At 57.2% G+C, this 18217-nt stretch overlaps 1 long non-coding RNA gene across 1 annotated transcript; it reads right to left on the bottom strand.

Annotated features, from left to right (window-relative positions):
• Positions 1-1138: 1138 nt before the first annotated feature.
• On the bottom strand, positions 1139-11062 carry LOC138068911 (uncharacterized). The gene is made up of 3 exons (XR_011143769.1): positions 5238-11062; positions 3745-3791; positions 1139-3164 (listed from the first exon to the last, which is right to left on the bottom strand). It is a non-coding gene; the product is annotated as an uncharacterized lncRNA (long non-coding RNA).
• Between the last annotated feature and the right edge of the window lie 7155 nt (positions 11063-18217).

The raw sequence follows: 18217 nt of genomic DNA, 5'->3' as shown, positions 1-18217 counted from the left end.
AAAGGACCAGCTACTCAGAAGCAGGAAAAGCATAGAGCAAAACTCCTCCCAACTACTCACCCGGCCTCCAGAGAAGAGCTTCTAAGCAAGGATTGACATCTTTGATTATAATACGTTTCAATCTCTTTCCCTAATTTCTCTAACTGCTTCTTGAACACCCGTGACGTTTTGGCATTCTGTGGCAAGGAGTTCGACGGTTCAACACACACTGTTACCTTAACTGCGCCAGGGAGAGGATCTGGTGCAAAAGCAATGCAGTAATTTTCCATGCGGCTTTGCACCATGGAAATACACCAAAGCATGGAAAGAGCCTGGAAGGGAAGAAAGACGCTTGGCCAATGCAGCCTGGCTGGGTCTCAAGTCAAGGAACTGCTTCAGGTTCAGCTAATGTTCCTCTTGGCAGCGCAGCCAGTGACGGGAGCCTTCACTTTTTGACCTGAAGTGCCGTCTCACCTCGCTGCCCTGCAACAGGCCGGCTCCTTGCCCCCGGGACTACTCCCGAGGACGGTTCCCACCATGGCCAGGAGCAATTATGGGTGAAGCTTGGGTGGAGAATACCGCGTGGGAAAAGAAACGTCTCTCTCCGTTTTCATCCAGAGCAAGCAGTCTGTCCCGAGCGAGTCGTCTCTCTGGGGCTCACTGCAGGAGGGTCCCCCCCTTCCTTCTCCATGTTCTCCCGCACTCCCCCCCGCCAGGCTCAGGCAGCTCCGGCAGCAGCCCGGCCCCCCTCGTGCAAACGCCCCCTCGGCCGCTTGGCAGGCGCCGGCGCTTTGCTTCGCGTGGGCTGCGGGCTCCCGGGAGCCGGCTCCCCGCTCAGCCGGCCCCGCTATATATGGGACGCGCCAGAAAGCAGCAGCTGCATGTCGCTGTGTGGCAGCGGTGCCAAAACCCCGAGCGGGGAACGCTCCTGCTCCGACAGCTCCCTGTGCCCATCGTTTTGGTGCATGGAAAGATGAGAGGGGGGAAAAAAAATGACTTGCTTTTTTTTTTTTTTTTTTTTTGCTGCAGACTGAATGGGCTTAACGGCTGTCTTTGGAAGGAGAAGAAAAAAACCTAGCCCTTTTTGCTGCAGCCAAGCCCCACCAAAGGCCTTGGTGAGGGCCGACGATAAAAGATGCTGGGATGCAGAGGGGGATGCGGTTGTCGGAGGGAGATGGCAAACGGTCTGTTTATGAGACTGTAATTGCATGGTTTAGTACGCATTAGCTCAAGGATTCAAACGAGCTTTTTACGAGGGCAATAAGGCATTCCAGCCCGCTGTGGCAGTAATTACATGTGCACGGCCCGCGGCGCTAGCAGGAGCCACTCTTGGGCCTGCTGCAATCCAGCCCCAGTCCAGGCAGGAGGGTCGAGACGCGTTTGCTAATCTCCCAGTGCTAATCCAGCTTACCTCATCGGTATGGCAATAAAGGAGCCATCCGAATGTCCCGTTGCCAGCACTTGGAGAGAACAAGATGTTCCCAGACAAATCTCCTCCGCCCCGCCGATCGCTCCGCTCCTCCATGCACGGCTCTGGCAAACAAGGGAGGCTTCCAAAACCAGGCACTATCCGTCCCCCTCGCAGCGTTCCCAGGCAAGCTGGCCTTCCCGCGGCGAGCGCCGGGGCAGAGCTGCCGGGGACCGCCGGGGCTGCTGCTGTCCTTGCGGGGAAGCCCCCGAAGTCCGGGGCGAAGGCGCGAGCGCCCCGAGCCCAAGCAGGGATCGGAGGCACGGGCAGGACGGAAACGCAGGGCTTGTCAGGCCGAGCTCAGCCCTTTCCCTCCTGCGCAAAGTGTGATGAAAGAGGGTGGAAAAGAGACAGCAAGGTGGATATGACCGAGGTCTGTAATATCACACCAAGTCCAGAGAAGATAAATAAGGCAGTGATTACTCACTGCCTCATTATGTAAGGTCTAGGGGCATCAGATGTATCCAGCTGATGGCAGGTTCAAAGCAAAGCAAAGGAGATGCTTCTCCGTGCAATTAAACCGTGGAGCTCTTTGCTGTAGGGCACCGCAATGCTAAAAGCTGACACTGGTTTAGAAAGAGGGCCTGGGAGAGAAAAACCACCAAGAGCCCAAAGAGCACCCCCTGCTCAGAAAGTCTCTGTCCCCAGACTGCCGGCGGCTGCGGGGTTTTGTTGAGGAAGGAGCTGGGGGGTCACCAAGATCTTACATTTCCCTCTGGCTGTTATGGAAATAGTTCGCCCCTAGGTTTCCAAGGAGCAGAGTCTCACAAAGGTGTAGCAGCAGAATTATTTATTTGTTGGTTGGTTGGTTGGTTGGTTGGTTGGTTGATTGATTGATTGATTGGCAGTACAGCAAAGTAACAGCTCAAGCTGGGTGCCTCCAGGAAGGGATCCCAAACAAAGGGATTCTGGGGTGATAATTATACCCTTTACAGTCTTATTTCCCCGCCTGCCAGTGAAGGTCTCCTCCAATCTTCTTTACTGAGTCGGTGGTCTCTCTCCTCCTGATTGGTCTTGGCCTTCATCCCAGGCTGGTTGCCATGTCCTCGTCTTCCATAGTCCCTTATCTTACTCGAAGGTCAACCACAACCCAGGTGCATCCCATCTTGTCTCCTGCATCCTGTTTTGTATCCTCATTAGCTGGTTTTAATTGGTTTTGCGGTTGCATCATCAGCAATGTTTCTCGAGTTCATTGACAGTTTGGCCTTGAGGCCTGCAGGGCTTCATCTACTTTGGATACCAGTGCTAAGCAGGAGTCAGACTTATGCTAAGCTGAAGCTAAATCAGTTCCAGTTTCCTTCTCTAGCACTGGCCAGCTGCTGCTGCCTATGGTCAGGAGACAGATACTGAGGGAGACGGACGTAGAGGCTCACCCAGCTTATCTGCATGCCCCACATGCTGCTGAGTCGAGGCACTGAGCAGCAGCTAGTCCCCAGGGTCCAACTGGTCTCAGGCAGGCTAAGCCCTGGCTCTGGCTCACCAGCACACCAGGCTGTGCCCCAAGCTGGGTTGGGAGCAGGGGAGGGTTATTTGCTGCCAGTGGAGGCCAGCAAGGGATTATTTCCTGCTTCCCAAGGTGGCTGGGAGAGAACAGAAACCTCCAGGAGTTCATCTCTGCGGGTGGAGTGACTCAGTAGAAGTCAGTCACAGGAACAACCACAGAGATCGGTTATCAGTGGAAAATCTTTCTCACGAGGGCATCAAAGCAAGCTGTTGTCTGTCAAAGTGAAGGCGGGGGGAGAGGAGGAAAGACAAATTGCCCCTGCACCCAGTAGGCCCCCAGGGCCACGAGGAAGGCTTTGTGGCCACTTGCTCCCAACCTTAGATGGTCCCTTTCCAAGCCCTGCTCCCAGAGGGAAGAGGCAGACAGAGGGGATTAAAAGCCAGGTGTCCTTCAATCCACAGGCTTCATCTGCCCATCTACTGACTCCTCTATCTGTCCTTCCCTCCACTCATCTATCTAGTGGCATCCGAGCACAGCAGTGCAGGGTCACATGTAATATCTGGGAGTCCAGCACAACACAGAGCACTCCATCAGGCGGCCCCAGCACCGGGAGCCGGTCACATGCTGCAGACACTCAGGGTGATGTAGCATAATTACACGGTGGGGAGATAAGATAAGTCATTCAAACACAGCTCGGCGGATCAGGCTGCATGTGAGTAATACTGACGTCCTGTCAACCCAAGGGCTTGGTGTTTGTTTAGCGTGAAGATCCATTGCCTGACAGGCAGAAGTTATGGGTGTTTGCTTAAAGAGAGGCCAGCTTTTTGGCATGGGAAAGGGTTTGAAGACTCACCTGGTCTCCAGGGGTTGCAGAAGCAGCAGTGTAAGGGTGCTCAGCATCTTTTGAATGACAAAAAGAGTGATTTGGAGAAGGTGGGTTTATCTTGGGAACTGAAGTAGGATTTGAGAAGGACCAGCCTGGCTGCTACTCCCTGCTATACCGGAGCAGCTGCAAGCGTCCCTGTGGTTTACAGAGCCCGTTTCAACCACTACTAGGATGTATGAGAAGAAAAAAGAACATCTATCTCACTCTGTGAACAGCCCCACTGAAGTCAAGCCAGAGCCAGGATATATATGTGTTATTCACCTTAAAACTATGTGAGTAAACAGAAAAGTCTCCTCTTCCTGTTCCCACCTCAGCAATTAAGCTACATTTCTGCAGGCTGGAGGAGACAATCCTTGATCCACCCCAGCAGATAAAGGTGATGGTCTCACTAACTCTTCTGGTGTTTTTTTGTAATCGTTTCATAGCATTAGGTTTGGGAACTGCAAGAATCTGTGCCGCTGGTGAGGCCTAGAGCCAAACCACCCAGGAGATGAAAAACGTGTAGCTCCAGTTACAGTCTCCCATGACATCTCCTCTTGGCTCCTGCATGGAGCTCCTTGAAAACGTCCCACCTGGAGGGGAAAGCAGCCATTTCCCACTAGGTCTGGTGTTGTTACTGCCAGCGCCACGTCCCACTCTGTCATGCAGGAGCAGCGATGCTCACGATTTGCTCCGCAATATAGGGGGAACGGAGCAAACTGGCCAGAGCCCAGCCGAGAGAGAGGGCTCAGCATCCCCCTCCGCACTCAGCATCAGCCACGGGCAGGATGCAGAGATGTTGCCCCCAAGGAGAATTTGGAGGCAATTTCCCTATATTGGCATGGGAAATTAGATGGAGCCCAGACTACAATGTGTACAGAAGGCATGTCGTAAGAAAACACATCACAGCCCAGCAGCTCCAGCACAACTGCCTAGAGCTACACAAGAAGAGATCATCTCCCCAGGAAGAGACGTCCCTGCTAGGGCAGCAAAACTTCTGGGCCCCGGGCACCGAGTGGCCACCGTCTCAGCCCAGCGTCCCATCAGCTGCTGCACTCCTGACTCTTCCACCCCAGTCTTTGAGGTTCCCGGAAAACCTGCCTTCGGCAGACTTTGGATCCCGGCCCAGCAAAGCAGGAGCTTTCAGGAGGCCTCCGGCCCGTGACGCAGCATAGCTGGCAGCACCCGTGCTTGGCAGGTACCACCTGGCTCTGCAGATTCGGTAGGGTGGCGCCTCCCCTCCTCTAGCCAATTTTCATCTGTTTCATTGTCTTTTCCCCCTTGCTGAGGATTCCCCTCGGAAAAGGAGAAGCCAGTCTCCTAGACAGTCTTAGAGGGCTCAGGAGCAACCTCCTGAGCAGGCATGGAGGCAGTCCTGAGCCAGCAAGGCTTTCAGAAGACTTTGAAGGTAAGAGAGGTTTCCAGGCTCTTCTGGCACAGCAATTTCTGCAGGCAGAAAGGCAGAATATGCCTGAACTTACCGCAAAGCCCTGCAGCTGCAGAGAGGCATATCAGCCGAATACACAAAGCTTGTCCTCTGACTTTGGGTTAAAGAGCGCCACAGACGTCGCAGAAATCGAGCGCTCCTGGGCCTTAGGTATACGTAGTTCTGCCCCCATGGTACAGAAATAACTCTGCCTTTTCAATGTTTCCTGCTGGAACGGTTTTCAAAGCTAAGACGAACAAATGAGTCCCACTTCACGGGTCTGTGGTGCTGCCTGCAGACTGAAGCACGTGTCAGGTCACATCCAGGTCATAGTTTCAAGCTTTTTGCTTTGTTTTGAAAACCGCAGGGCTAGAAAGACGTGAACATATATGCATGCGTTTCTTCTTTTATTCAAATAAAAACCAACCAGGCCCATCAGCAGCATGAGCTGATGCAACTCAGGGCTTGCACAGTTCCCCCTTCACCCCCCAGCCCGGCTGCACAGTCCCAGCTTCTCTCCTTGCTCTGACACTAGCAGAGGCCACCCCAGCAGCTGGTTCGTGGAGCTAATCTGGGGGGAAATCAGTCACCTCTTTTTTTCCCCCCTCTCTTCCCAGCTGATCTTTCAGTTGGATCAGTTCCCTGGGCCTGTTCACTACAGGATCCCACAAATGGTGGGAAAGGGCAGGAGCAGATGGACACGGGCAGATCAGAAGGTGGAAACAGGGCAGGCCTGGGATGGCCAGAAGCAATCCTGGAGAGGTGTCTGGGCTCAGGAGCATAATGCCCAAGCTCTCGGTGGGGCCCCAGAGGACATATTCTGCCAGATTAACTCCTACTCTCGTACTGCTTGCTTTGACCCTCCTGTCTCATGGCTCTCCAGTTCACCTTGGGCTGCATCCAGGATGGGTCAGTCTTGCAAGAAAAAGGAATCTCCCATCCTGGGGCTGCGTCTCCTTCTGCAGCCCTCTCCCTCCTCTTCCTCCCCACTTGCACAGCACCACGGTGCCTTGTGACCCAAACATTGCCGTCTCCTGAAGCCCTGTTGAGCGATAACACCAGCCCTAGGTGGAGGCGGTGGCTGTCCACCATCCTCCCAGGTGTCTCCCACCCATTTCCCCTTGCACAGGGCAGGGGTCTGCACCTGGGACAGAGAAGTGTCCATTTTTGGTGAGAGTTGTTTTCTCGCTCACAGGTCACATGCTGAATTGAGGAAGATTTCCTGTTCCCTAAAATTCCTTCCTCTCTCCCTGGTCCGACTACCTGGATAGAAATTGTGCCAGCTGCAGTCGGGCCAGTGCGAGTCATCTGCTGCCGCTCTTTTCCTGGCACAAGGACTGTGTTGCCGCGTGTAGGTGGAAGCCACACACATATACGCACAAATATGGCTCAAGCATCACTCGGGACAAGGCCGACTTTGCAGAGCTGGGCTACCGGAGCTGCCCCTGGTGCCCACCCCCACCTCCAGCATGGACCCAGCAGCTCCAAGGCTCTGCACCCACAGAGGGGGCCTCAAATTGCCAGTCACTGAGGGCTTTAAAATAGTTTGACCCCCCCCAAGGCCCCTACATACACCCCCCTTGGGTCAGAAAATCAGGACGCTGGAGTGTTTCCTCTAGGACAGGTTTGGGGGAGAAGAGGACTGGGACCTGGTGACCAGCTGCAAGGATCAGGCAGCCAAAATTGCTCTAGTCTCACTGCTGCTCTCCCCATGCTGCTCTCCTCTCCCATCCCTGTTTCAGACCCAACGATAGACATAAATCCCCCCTTGCATCTACCTCCCCCTGCTCTTTTCTCCCCAGCAAGTCCAGGCAGGCTGGCACCTGACCCAGGCCTTCGGCACCTGCCTCCTCTCTAAACATGCCAAAAATCGGCAAAGTTTTCCACCGCTCTCAGCATTGCCTCGGGGTTCAGGTCAGGTAAAGGGGAGGTGTTCAGCTTTTTCCGCCCTAAAGAGAGGCCAGTCCCATGGTCCACCCACCCTTCCTTCCACAGCTCCTTTGGCAGCAATAAAGCCCATAGGCCCTGTAAGTCAGAGTTGCCTCGTTCTTCAGCACATCAGGTTCATTTGTGGCCACAGGCAGCCAAACCACAACTTTGGCAAGAAACGCAACCCCCCCGTTGCTCCCGAGAGCACGGAAAATGCCAGAGGGTCCACAGCTTCTCTCCTGGAATAAACCAGACGTGCACGGTGCGGCCACGCGAAGGGGGAGGAAGGTCCAAACCGGGCAACCTCAACCAGAAAAAAGAAAAAGGAGGTAAGCAAACCTGACAAAGAAGCTGCAACTTTCGCAGGCTGATCTCTTGCAAGCCTTACCCGGAGTTACATCATGGTGCTCATTAGCAGCCGGCAGCGCAATCCCGCGGCCCCAGCCTGCCGGTTCCTCGCTCGCCGGGAGACGGCTACCGGGCTCCTCGGGAGGAGCTCTCCCAGGACGGCTTGCAGCCTGTTTTGACGCTTTTCCTACTGCCTCTTGAGCTCGCCTTCCCCGAGCCGCGGGCTGCGGCCACTGCCGACCCGCGTGCGGGTCCCGTGGGCACCGTCCCTCGGGGATCCTGGGTTTGCAGGGAAAGCAGCAGGGAACGGGCAAACTTTGGAGGGACCCAGGAATTCCTGTGCAAATCTCAATTCGCCTCCCGTTCCTCCTGAGAGAGGATTTTGGGCGTCCTCCTGCCAAGCTCAGCTGGGCTCTGGGAATGCCTCTGCCCATCCCGTGGAGGTGCTGATGCGGAGGAGGCTGCCGCAGCCACTTGCGCCTTGGCCGCAGAGGGGAGGGAAGGAGGAAAAATCCCGGCACTTTCAGGTGGCTTCGTTCTGCCCCGGCCGGGAGAGACTGGGCAGGAGCAGGGGGCTTCGCCCCGTCTGACCGCCACAAACGCTCCTGCAAGGAGGGCTATCCCGGGAAACGTTGGCTTTGCTGGCGGTCACCGCTCCAGAGCCCTGCACGGCCTGGGGACCCGGCGCGGGAAGGGGAACGCAGCACGGGCCTGGGCAGCGTCGTCCCCCCGGGGTGCCGGCAGGAGAGGGAGCCCCGCTCCCAGCAGGCTCCAGCAAGCAAACGGCCATCACAGCCACACGGTCACGGCCAGCTGCCCAAAAGCTTAAATTTTGCCCTGGAAAAACATGGAGCCTATTTTCTTTGGCTTCAGTGTCCCAGGAGCTCCTTCCACCCCAAGTTAGTGCGGCTCGGATGCAGGAATAGCCAAGCGCCCTGCCAGCCGACGAAGGGTTAACGAGAGGTGCTAAAGCCAGGCTGCGCTGACCTGTGGGTGCTACTGGGGTCAAACCCGGGGATTAAAAGCCAGGAGCGGCAGGAGGCGGTTGGCTGCGGGGGGGGGGGGCGAGAAGGGGCCGAGCCCGGCGCTGGGGGCCGCCGGGGAGGACGGCGCAGGTCGTGGCGCCCGTTCGCAGGGTGCCGCAGAGGAGGAACAGGGTGCTGGGAGCGGCAGGCTGGGGCGGCCGGAGGGCTCCCGCTTGCCGGGTGGCTGGCGCACCAGCTCAGGCACCCAGGGCAGGCGGCGCGGGAGAGCACCGAGCGGGAGCGGGCGCCCCGAGGCTCCTTGCCGCGTCCCAGCCTCCTGCAAGCCCCACGGATCATCCACTCCTCGCGGCGAAACGTGGAGCAGGGCACTTTCTGTGCCTTGCCTGCCTGCCTTTCTCCCCTCGTCCTCGCTTGCAGACCCCGCCGCCTCCCTCCCCGCCGGGCAAAAGCCGGGAGGCAGGGGATGAAGGGGAGGGAGGTGGAGGAGGCTCAAACCCACCGCCTCGTCCCGCGCGCCCAGGCTGCCCCCGCGGCCGGGGTGGCAAAGGGAAGCTCGCCGGGGAATCCCGGCCCCGGGGATCTCTGCTCCCGGCTGTGGGATTCCTGAGAAAGGGTTTTTCTCAAGGCCCCGGAGGCTCTTCCTCTCCGGATGTGGCAGGAAGCTCCCCGCGGGGCTTCGCCGGCCCCCTCCGCGCAGCGCGGTCCCGGGAGGCTGCTGGGCTTTCTGCGCCATTCTCCAACCCGGCGGAGACCGCGGGGAAGGACCGTTGCCCGCGGGAGCCGGGATGAACCAGTCGCAGAGGTTTCAAGCTCTCCGTTGGGCTGAGCCAGGGACGCGCTTCCCCCACGTGGGCCGGGCTGGCTGAGCTCCGGGAGACCTTCCCAATCTTTTGATCAACTAGGGAAGAAACATCTACATCTGGGCCAATTACCGACTATCTGAAACACAGGTCACCCTCCGGCTCCCTTTGTGTTGAGCTAAAGTCACATCTCCGTGCAAGGACTAACGAGCCGAGCCGCATCCTACGCTGCTCCCGAGCTTCATGGGCACCTCGCCCGCCGAGCCGTCGCCCATCGCAGGGCTTATTGGTCGGTCACCCCCCCGTCTGGCCTCGCCGGCGGCTGGGTTTGGGGTTACTTCTTGGGTTCCCGGGGCGGGGGCGAGCCCCAAAGAGGGGATCCAGCGCGTTGGCGAGAAAAGGGAACCGCGAGCACCAGCTACGCTGGGTTTTTTGCTGCATCCACACGATAAGAGGCAGGTCGGTGCTGGCTGAGCCGAGAAGCGGGCTCGGCGTTCACAAGGCAGAGAGGAGATTGGAGCTGCTTGCCAGAGGGCAGGAAAAGGAAAAAAGCAGGGAAGAAACCTCCTTAGCTCCCTCACACGACCCCGCGGGCTCCCTCACGTTGGGGAGCCGTCCGGCCCCAAAGCTGGGTCTGCCGAGGGGAAGGAGCGGGCCGGGGGCACCCGCGGCCGGCTCTCCTCTCAACCGGGAGGCTTTGGAGCGATGCCCCGGCGGGCAGCAGCACACGAGCTGCCTTTCTGGGTAAAGCAGGGCTTGCGGCACGGAGCTGAGCCGGGCAGGTGGGTTTTGCTCGCCGGCCAGCGCGAACCGTGCTCGCTTGAGCTGTTTGGAGCGATGGTTTAGCAGAGCTTTTGCCTGCTTCCAGGTTCTCATTTAAATTCAAATGTATTTCATTCGTTTTTCATGCAAATTTTAAATTGAGTTTTAAAAAGAGCCATCTGGGTTTTTTTTTTTTTCCCCTCCCTATTTCTGCAGAGAGTATCTGCAGCTCCGAGTCCCAGCACCCTGGCTGCGAAGGCGACGGGCGCTTCTCTTCCAGCGGCGAAGCACAAGCCCCGGGACCGGGGATTTCATCTTCTCGCCTTCACGGCGCCGAGCAAGACCGGCTCTCGGTCTTGCTGATTTCAAGATTGATTTCAAACCTATTTCATAACGCAAGAATGGGTTTTTCTCCCGCAGACAAGACGCCGACGGGGCTGGGAGGCCGCGGCTCGCCGCAGACCCTGGCGGCGTTCTCCCTGCCCCGGCAGAACCGCCTTCGTTTTGGTTTCAAAGTCCCTTGGGGAGCAACTTGCAGAGGATATTCTTTAACATTTAAAAAAAAAAAAAAAAAGGTCCCTCTCGGCTGGTGGGTCGGGTCTGCTCCGACCGCAGCCCGGGGCCACCTTTCGGGGCAGGAAAGAGAAGAAACGGCGCTTTGCCGGTGCTCCGAGTCGCCCGCCGTCCCCGGGAGCGCCCAGCCCGGGAGCTGGCCTGCCGCAGGAGGCCGGTTCATGTCCCCTGGGGATTTCTACCCGCTCTGCTCCTCCTGCGCCGCCGGGGCGGGGGGGGGGGGGGTATCTCGTTACCTGCAGATAATTACCTGCCGATAATGAGATAGCTGCATCTATGGTGATGTTTTACTGGTCTCGTCCTTATTGCTTTCCCGGGGCAGTGAGCTGTGCAGGTTGCGGGTTTGTTTGGCTCTTTTATTCGGTAATAAATAACAGGAGGAACTGACGTAATCGAAATCAAAGTTTCAGGGGAGATAAACCCGAAGAAGGAAGTCCTGTCGCTGAGGAGAGGCAAAACAAAGGCAATCCAGCCGTCCCCCCTCGCAGGTCCCCGCTCCGACTTCGGAGAGCCCCCGGCTCCGCCAGGCCGCCCTGGCTCCACCTTCGCCGCCGCTCCCCAACTCCCTCCTGCCACGTTTTACTAATTAAATGCAAGCAAAAATAATGTTCAACCCCCCCCCCCCCCCCCGCCGCCATTAAAACAGCTTGGTTTCCGATTTGCATTTTTGCTTAGGTGGGAAAAAACCGGAACGTTTCGTCCGGAATCGAGGAACGGAACGACGAGCGCAGCAAACTGCCAACTTGCCCTCGAACCGGGGGGCGGCATTGGTCCTGCCCCCGGGGCCGGACGGTTGCAGGGCGAAAGGGCTGGGTGCTCCGCCGAGGGGAGGCGGCCGGAGGCCGACGAAGGCGCTGGGAAGCGCTGCGTTCCCGGGACGGGCTCGCTTATGGAAGTTGCACCGTCCCCAGAGAAGAAGTCCTCGTCCCCTCTCCAGCGAATGAAAACGCCTAAGCGATAGGACGGCCTTTCCCATGCAAGCGAGCGCCGGGGCGCCCGAGCGTTACTCACGCCGCGGCCCCGAAGCGGCTGCCAGCAGGCTCTGGAGACCCCCCCCCCGCCACCACCCGTCGCGAGGAGGGGGGCTGCGTGGGCTCAGACCCCAAAGTAACGGGGCCCCGGGGCGTTCGTTAGGGCCCTGCCGCCGCCACGGTCCTGCTCCCGGCGCGGGGACGCCTCTCCCCGCCGCTCTCACCCGGCCGGCAGCTTCGACCCCATCTCTCTTCCTCTCCCTGCTCGACAACCCGCTTGCTCCCTCCCTGCCTTCTGCGCCTCCACCCCACGTTTGCTCCGTCCTTCATCCCCGTGTTTTCCCGCAAGACCCTGCCCCTCTGGCCATGGTGAGCTTGGAGAACCCGCAAAGCTAAATTCAGACCATCTGTGCAGCTCCCTTCCTCCAATTAGCTCAGTCATTAGAGGCTCATCAAGGACGTTGCCACCGCCCCAGAGGATGTCTCCGAGGCCCAGCTGGCTGGAGGTGTTAACAAGCCCCAGAAGGTCCCCTGTCCCAGGGAGCCTGCGGTGACGTGGGGCAGGGAGGGTGACGGCCACCTCTTGACCCTCAGACCCAGCGAGGTGCCCCCCATCCCAAGCCCAGTTCTCCACTGCCATCAAGGACTTGCCTTCAGCAGCGAGCTTGGCTACAGGCGCTTTGTCCCATGAGGGATGTGGATCTGGGAAAACCAAGACGTTGGAAACTTCTGCCAGCATCGCGTTTGTTTTGTTTCAATTGACACTCAGCAGAAGCTGGAGAAATTCCAGAGAAATCTCCTCAGGCCGTTGAGGAAACCGGGGACAACTGCTGCCGAGACACCAAACTGCTGCTTGACCCTCTGCCAGCCTCAGCACCACCTCTCCACATTTCAGTTTTGGAGGAAGAAGGTGTTCGCGGCAGCTGGGAGCACACCAGCCAGCAGAGCTGGGGCCTGGGCCAAAGCGATGCAGTTACCCACCTGTGTCTTGGGGGTGCTGGTCCTTCAGGCGTCTCTCATTTTCCATTTGGGCCCAGTTTGGATAATGGGGCAGTTGCTAAATGATTTGAGGAGGCGAGGCCTTTGAATCCAAACTAGATGCCTTTTTGGAAGTATGCTTTAACCAGGAATTTAAAAATTGCCCTGATGCCAAGGTAACTGGAAGAACTCCTTGAGAGCACGGCCAAGGAGCCTGGAAGGGGTGACGCCATGAAGAGCGGGGACCCTCCGGCTCGGGAACCACAGCCTGCCCTAGCCCAAGCGAGCATCCGGAGCGAGCATCTGGAGAGGCACTGTGGCGTAAGTGCTCTGCTCCTGTCGTCCCTACGTTGCATTGGCTTCTGCGTCTTGGCTGGAGAAGGATCTGGGCTGACCCGGACCTTGATCTGACCACCTTGGACGCACTCAGTTCTCTGGCTTTTGCCGACTTGGCTGGGGTCAAGGGGGAAAGAAGGTAACGGAGCCTGCTCACCTCTCATCGGACAACTCACGCGCTTCACCAGCGAGGCTTTTGACGCTGTCTCCCATCACATCCTCGTGGGTAAACTCAGGAAGTGTGGGCTAGATGAGTGGACCGTGAGGTGGATTGAGAACTGGCTAGATGGCAGAGTTCAGAGGGTTGTGGTCAGTGGTGCGGACTCTAGTTGGAGGCCTGTAGCTAGTGGTGTCCCCCAGGGGTCAGTCCTGGGTCCACTTTTGTTCAATGTATTCATCAATGACCTGGTTGAAGGGACAGAGTGCACCCTCAGCAAGTTTGCTGAGGATACTACACTGGGAGGAGTGTCTGACACAGCAGAAGGCTGTGCTGCCATTCAGAGGGACCTGGACAGGCTGGAGAGCTGGGCGGAGAGGAACCTCCTGAAGTTCCACAAGGGCAAGTGTGGGGTCCTGCACCTCAGGCAAATAACCCCAGGCAGCAGTACAGGCTGGGGGTTGACCTGCTGGAAAGCAGCTCTGCAGAGAAGCACCTGGGAGTGCTGGTGGACAGCAAGTTAAGCATGAGGCAGGAATGTGCCCTTGTGGTCAAGAAGGTCCATGGTATGCTGGGGTTCATTAGGCAGAGTGTTGCCCGCAGGTCGAGGGAGATGATCCTGCCCCTCTCCTCAGCCCTGGTGAGGCCTCACCTGGAGTACTGTGTCCAGTTCTGGGCTCCCCAGTACAAGAGAGACATGGCACTCCTGGAGAGAGTCCAGTGGAGGGCTACCAAGATGATGAGGGGACTGGAGCATCTCTCCTCTGAAGAAAGGCTGAAGGAGCCGGGCCTGTTCAGCCTGGAGAAGAGAAGATTGAGAGGCGATCTCATCAACGTGTATAAGTATCTGAAGGGGGGGTGTCAAGAGGATGAGGCCAGTCTCTTCTCCGTGGTGCCCAGCGACAGGACAAGAGGCAACGGGCAGAAACTGAACCACAGGAAGTTCCACCTAAACCTGAGGAAAAACTTCTATCACTGTGAGGGTGACTGAGCACTGGAACAGGTTGCCCAGAGAGGTAGTGGAGTCTCCTTTGCTGGAGATATTCAAAACCCGTCTGGATGTGATCCTGGGCAATATGCTCTAGAGGTCCCTGCTGGAACAGGGAGGTTGGACTAGATGATCTCCCAGAGGTCCCTTCCAACCTCAACCATTCTGTGAGTCTGTGATTCAGATCAGCCTGCTGGCCCTGCCGTCTGCGGGTGTCACCCGCCCCAGACCCTGAGCAGGGCTACCGCTCTGCTGCCCAAGAGGATGTTGTGCGCTTTATCGTCCTAAGGAGAGGTGACTGCTGGAGGTTGAGCTACCTTGCTGCAGAGCCTCCTTGGTACGTGCAGCGTTTACCGCCGGGCGGGTGTACCTACCGCGCTCTCCAGCTGTGAACGACCTTTAAACCTTGCCTCACCTTGTGGCCGAGAGATTAGCTGAAGCCTGTATCAGTTCTGCTGAAACTGGAGCGCAACTTTACCGGGGGCTGGCGAAGCCAACCGACGAGTTTGGGGAGAGAAGCAAAGCGGAGCGAAGCCAAGCTCCTGGACTGATTTGCGAGGACGAGAGGAGAGGGGCCGAGACCTGGTCAGTCCCTGCCCGTGTCTCCGCCGTGTCCCGTTTCCCACGCAGGTCCGTGCCGGATGGACGTTTCCAAGCGGGCGCTGTTGGCAGCCGGGGCACCATGTTCGCCTGCAAACGCGAGTTCGCGGCGGAGAGCTGCTTTCTGGAACTGCCGCCCACCCTTGGCCGCCGGCGCGGAGGCCGTTTCCTCCGACGTGGCCAAAAAAAAGAGGCATTTTTCCCGCGAGGTGGGGCACCTCCTGCAAGCGCTGAGCTGGGGCTGCCGCCGGCGACGTTCGAGGCACCGGCAGCCGTCGGTTTTGGAGCCGCTCGGCCGATTCCGGTTGCTGCGTTGAATGAAAAGATGAATCATGCAGGAAGTAGAGAGAGAAAGAGATTTGCAGCGAAGAGGAGAAAACAAAGCAGATATTGCCTTAGAGTACGGGCAGAAAAAAAAAAAAACACACACAAAAACCCCCCGATAAGTAGAAATGTCAGAACCTGAGTTATTTCAAGAGGGAGGTTATATGGCAAATTATGTGCATTTTAGAAAAAGTCAGCATAAAAACATCCTCTGGAAATTAGACGGGGATGTCATGAAAACCGCTTGTCACGCCTCGCAGCAATTAAAAGCCTTTTTATGAGGCCAATGGCATTATAGAAATTACAGATAAAAAAAATAAATCGAGCAGACCTAAACCTGCTAAGAAATCGGGGGACGATAATGAAAGATTTTGCTAAGGTTTAGTTGCCAAAGTTTAGCTGAGTTACTGGAAGCGGCTATGTGTTAAAGCACTGCTAGCTGCGTGCTCAAAAACTCGCCGTGCAGATAAATCGGTCCGCGGACACGTTTGCCACGGATGTCACCCAGAGGCAAAACCGCAAAGCGCCCCGCAGCGCTGCTTGGGGGCGTTCGTTTTCTTTGCAGCCCTGCCGATTAGGATTAAAACGCGAAAAAAAGGGGCAACGGAGAACAACGTTCATCTTTCTCTGCGCGTTTCCGGAACGTGGGACCTCGCACGTGGGGGTGCGAGAAAGGCTCTTGGGCTCGCGGCGTGGATTTGCGCGCGACGACGGTGGCGTTTGGGTAGCTTTGAGGCGGAGACGTGTTTTCGGGTATTTTAAACAATTTTTTTCAAAGTTGAGCTACGAGCCCGGAGCGTGCCAAAGGGAGCTTTTGTGGCGAGGAAGAGTATTTTTGACATGCACATAACATTAAGCAAATGCATTAACCAGCCTAAGCCTAGGTGGATCATCTGCCACGTTAAACAATGAATTGTTTAATCTGCTCTGTACAGAGACTAGAAAATCAACATCAATAAATTCTCGTGACCTTAAGTCCAAAGACCTTCACTATCCTCCTGTTTGTTGATTTTTTTGTATATGTAATAATAATTATTATATTTTTGCATTACGATGTGACCAAAGAAAATACTATAAAAATGCACGACTGATTAACTCCAGACAAAGCACTCACGTGTAAACGTTAGAGCGAAGATACTGTCAGTTCAGAGCTGGCCCCTCCAAACTATTCTTGTTGTCAGAACGCGCTGTCACCGCCAGCAAAAAAATACTACAAGTTCAACCAGCTCTAAGGCGGAGGGAAAAACCGCTTGCGGGGCCGAAGGAGAGCGGCATTCAAACCACGGCTCGTTGGTCCTCGTTCAACAGGGTGCTTAATCGCAAATATTTACAGTTCGGCACGTGCCCGAGCGCTCGGCTGAGTCGGGGCCAAGGAGGGTGAGAAGCGGCTCCTTGCCCCGCGCAGGGCGCCGGGGCAGCCCGGGGGGCTGGTGGCCCCGGCCCCGTCCCCCCGCGGCACGGCGGGGCCGCGCAGACCGCGCGCCCGGCAAGCGAAGGCGGCTCGGGGAGCACCGAGCGCCCGCCGGCCGCGAGGGCAGAAAGGCTCTGGGTGAAGAAATCAAAGGGGTTTGTGGCCCTGCCGCTGTCCCCAGGCCCCCTCCGCGGGGGAGGCGTGCGGACCCTTTTTCTGAAAGAATAAATGTTCTACTTTTTACCGATAACTATTATATTGCATTTAAATGTAGCGCAAATGGTCGCTGTCTTGGGAAACATCCAAAGGAATAGTTTTCTTCCCCTTCCTCCTGCCAACCGCCATCTGAATGTCCTTAAAGGCTTTATTTTTCAATAAAAACATACTTGGTTGAAAGCGTTTTCCATTATCTCCAGATGAATTTATGCCATGCTGCATTAGTAGCAACTTTAGCTATTACAGGAGAGACAGATACTTGAAAAGAAGATAGTTTTCTACTTCAAAATCCTTATTTCTCTCCCTTTCTATGGGAGGGCTTTGGCCCAGCCTTGGGTCTCAGCAGACCTAGGTCTTGGTCTTTGGCCAACCCAGGATGCAGGAGAAGACACCAACCCGGCTCCCGCCGTGGGAGGCCCGGGAGAAACCTCCGCGTTGCCCCAGAGCGGGAGAGCAGCCGTTTCCATGCCCCGGTTAACCGGAGGCGGAAGCGAGGCCGAGACGAGGGGCAGGAGCCCGCCAGCGCCAGGCGGGCTGGGACCGTGGCTCTGGGGTGGCTCCTGCTCTTCTCGCCTGGGCGGAAACGCCATGGCCCGGCGCCGAAAGTGTGACTAACACCGGGCTTCGGTCCTTCCCTGTCCACCGTCTAAGGTCAGGCTGAACTCACGCATACGCTAAGTACAGCGCCGTCCCGGCAGGGCCCTTCGTTAATTAAACGCAGTCGGTTCCAGCCGTGTCTTTGCCGATGGAGGCGTCACGGAGGGATGGTGCTAGCGATCGGGCGCCCCGCGCTAGGCAGGCGTTGCCAGGCCCTGGCTCTCTCTGCGTCCCAGCGGAGAGCGTGGTGGCCAGCAGGGAGAAACCTGCGCTCCCTCGTCCCTTCGCCCCCTCCGCGCTTTCCCGGGGAGGAGAAACCAGCGGGCCGCGCTCCAGCGTGGCACCCATCCCCCGTCCGAAGGCGGACAGCCAGCGAGGGCGGGAGGCGGACGCCGTGGCGATGGGCGACGGTGGGTACGGCGTGCCACGGACACAGCACGCGTTCGGCGTGAGCGCGCCGGCAGAAGCTCGGAGGCGCGGGTTGGCCCCTGCCGCTGCCTTACTCCATGGCCTTGGGCAACTCGCTTCGCCTCGGAGGATTTGTGTCACTGGGTTAATGGTATTTACAGGACTTTATGATGGTTAATTATTAGTCGGTGAATGTTTGCGCAGTCCTTTCAAGATGTGAGTCCCTGGATAAACACCGAACGTTAGCGCTGGCAAGCAGGCTCCAGGCTAGACCCTTCGCACCGCGTGGGGTCCCCTGCGGAGGGGAGAGGTTAAATCCAGGAGGAGAGTCTCTTGCCCAGGGAAGAGCCCTTTGCTTGGGGTTCACAGCCTCACGGGGACCCACCACGTTGAGGTGTGCGGTCTCAGAGCAGGGAGAGGATGTGCAGCACCCGTGACGTGTTTTGGGGCCGCCAAGTGGGAATCGGCTGTTCCTGTGGCTGGAGAAGACAGCAGGAAGCAGAGAAACTGTGTCTCTAGCGTTGCTTCCTGAGGGATACGGACAGAAAACGTCACCTGACCTCTCAGAGAGTAAAACCAGAGGCTTTCCTGTGTTACTGGACCAGGAGAAATTACTCCTGGGTTTCCTAACATGGCTGGCCTTCAGTTTAG

This window comes from Struthio camelus, chromosome 12 (genome assembly GCF_040807025.1).
Source record: "Struthio camelus isolate bStrCam1 chromosome 12, bStrCam1.hap1, whole genome shotgun sequence".
NCBI lineage: Eukaryota > Metazoa > Chordata > Aves > Struthioniformes > Struthionidae > Struthio > Struthio camelus.
This window is presented reverse-complemented; position numbering and strand designations above follow the sequence as displayed.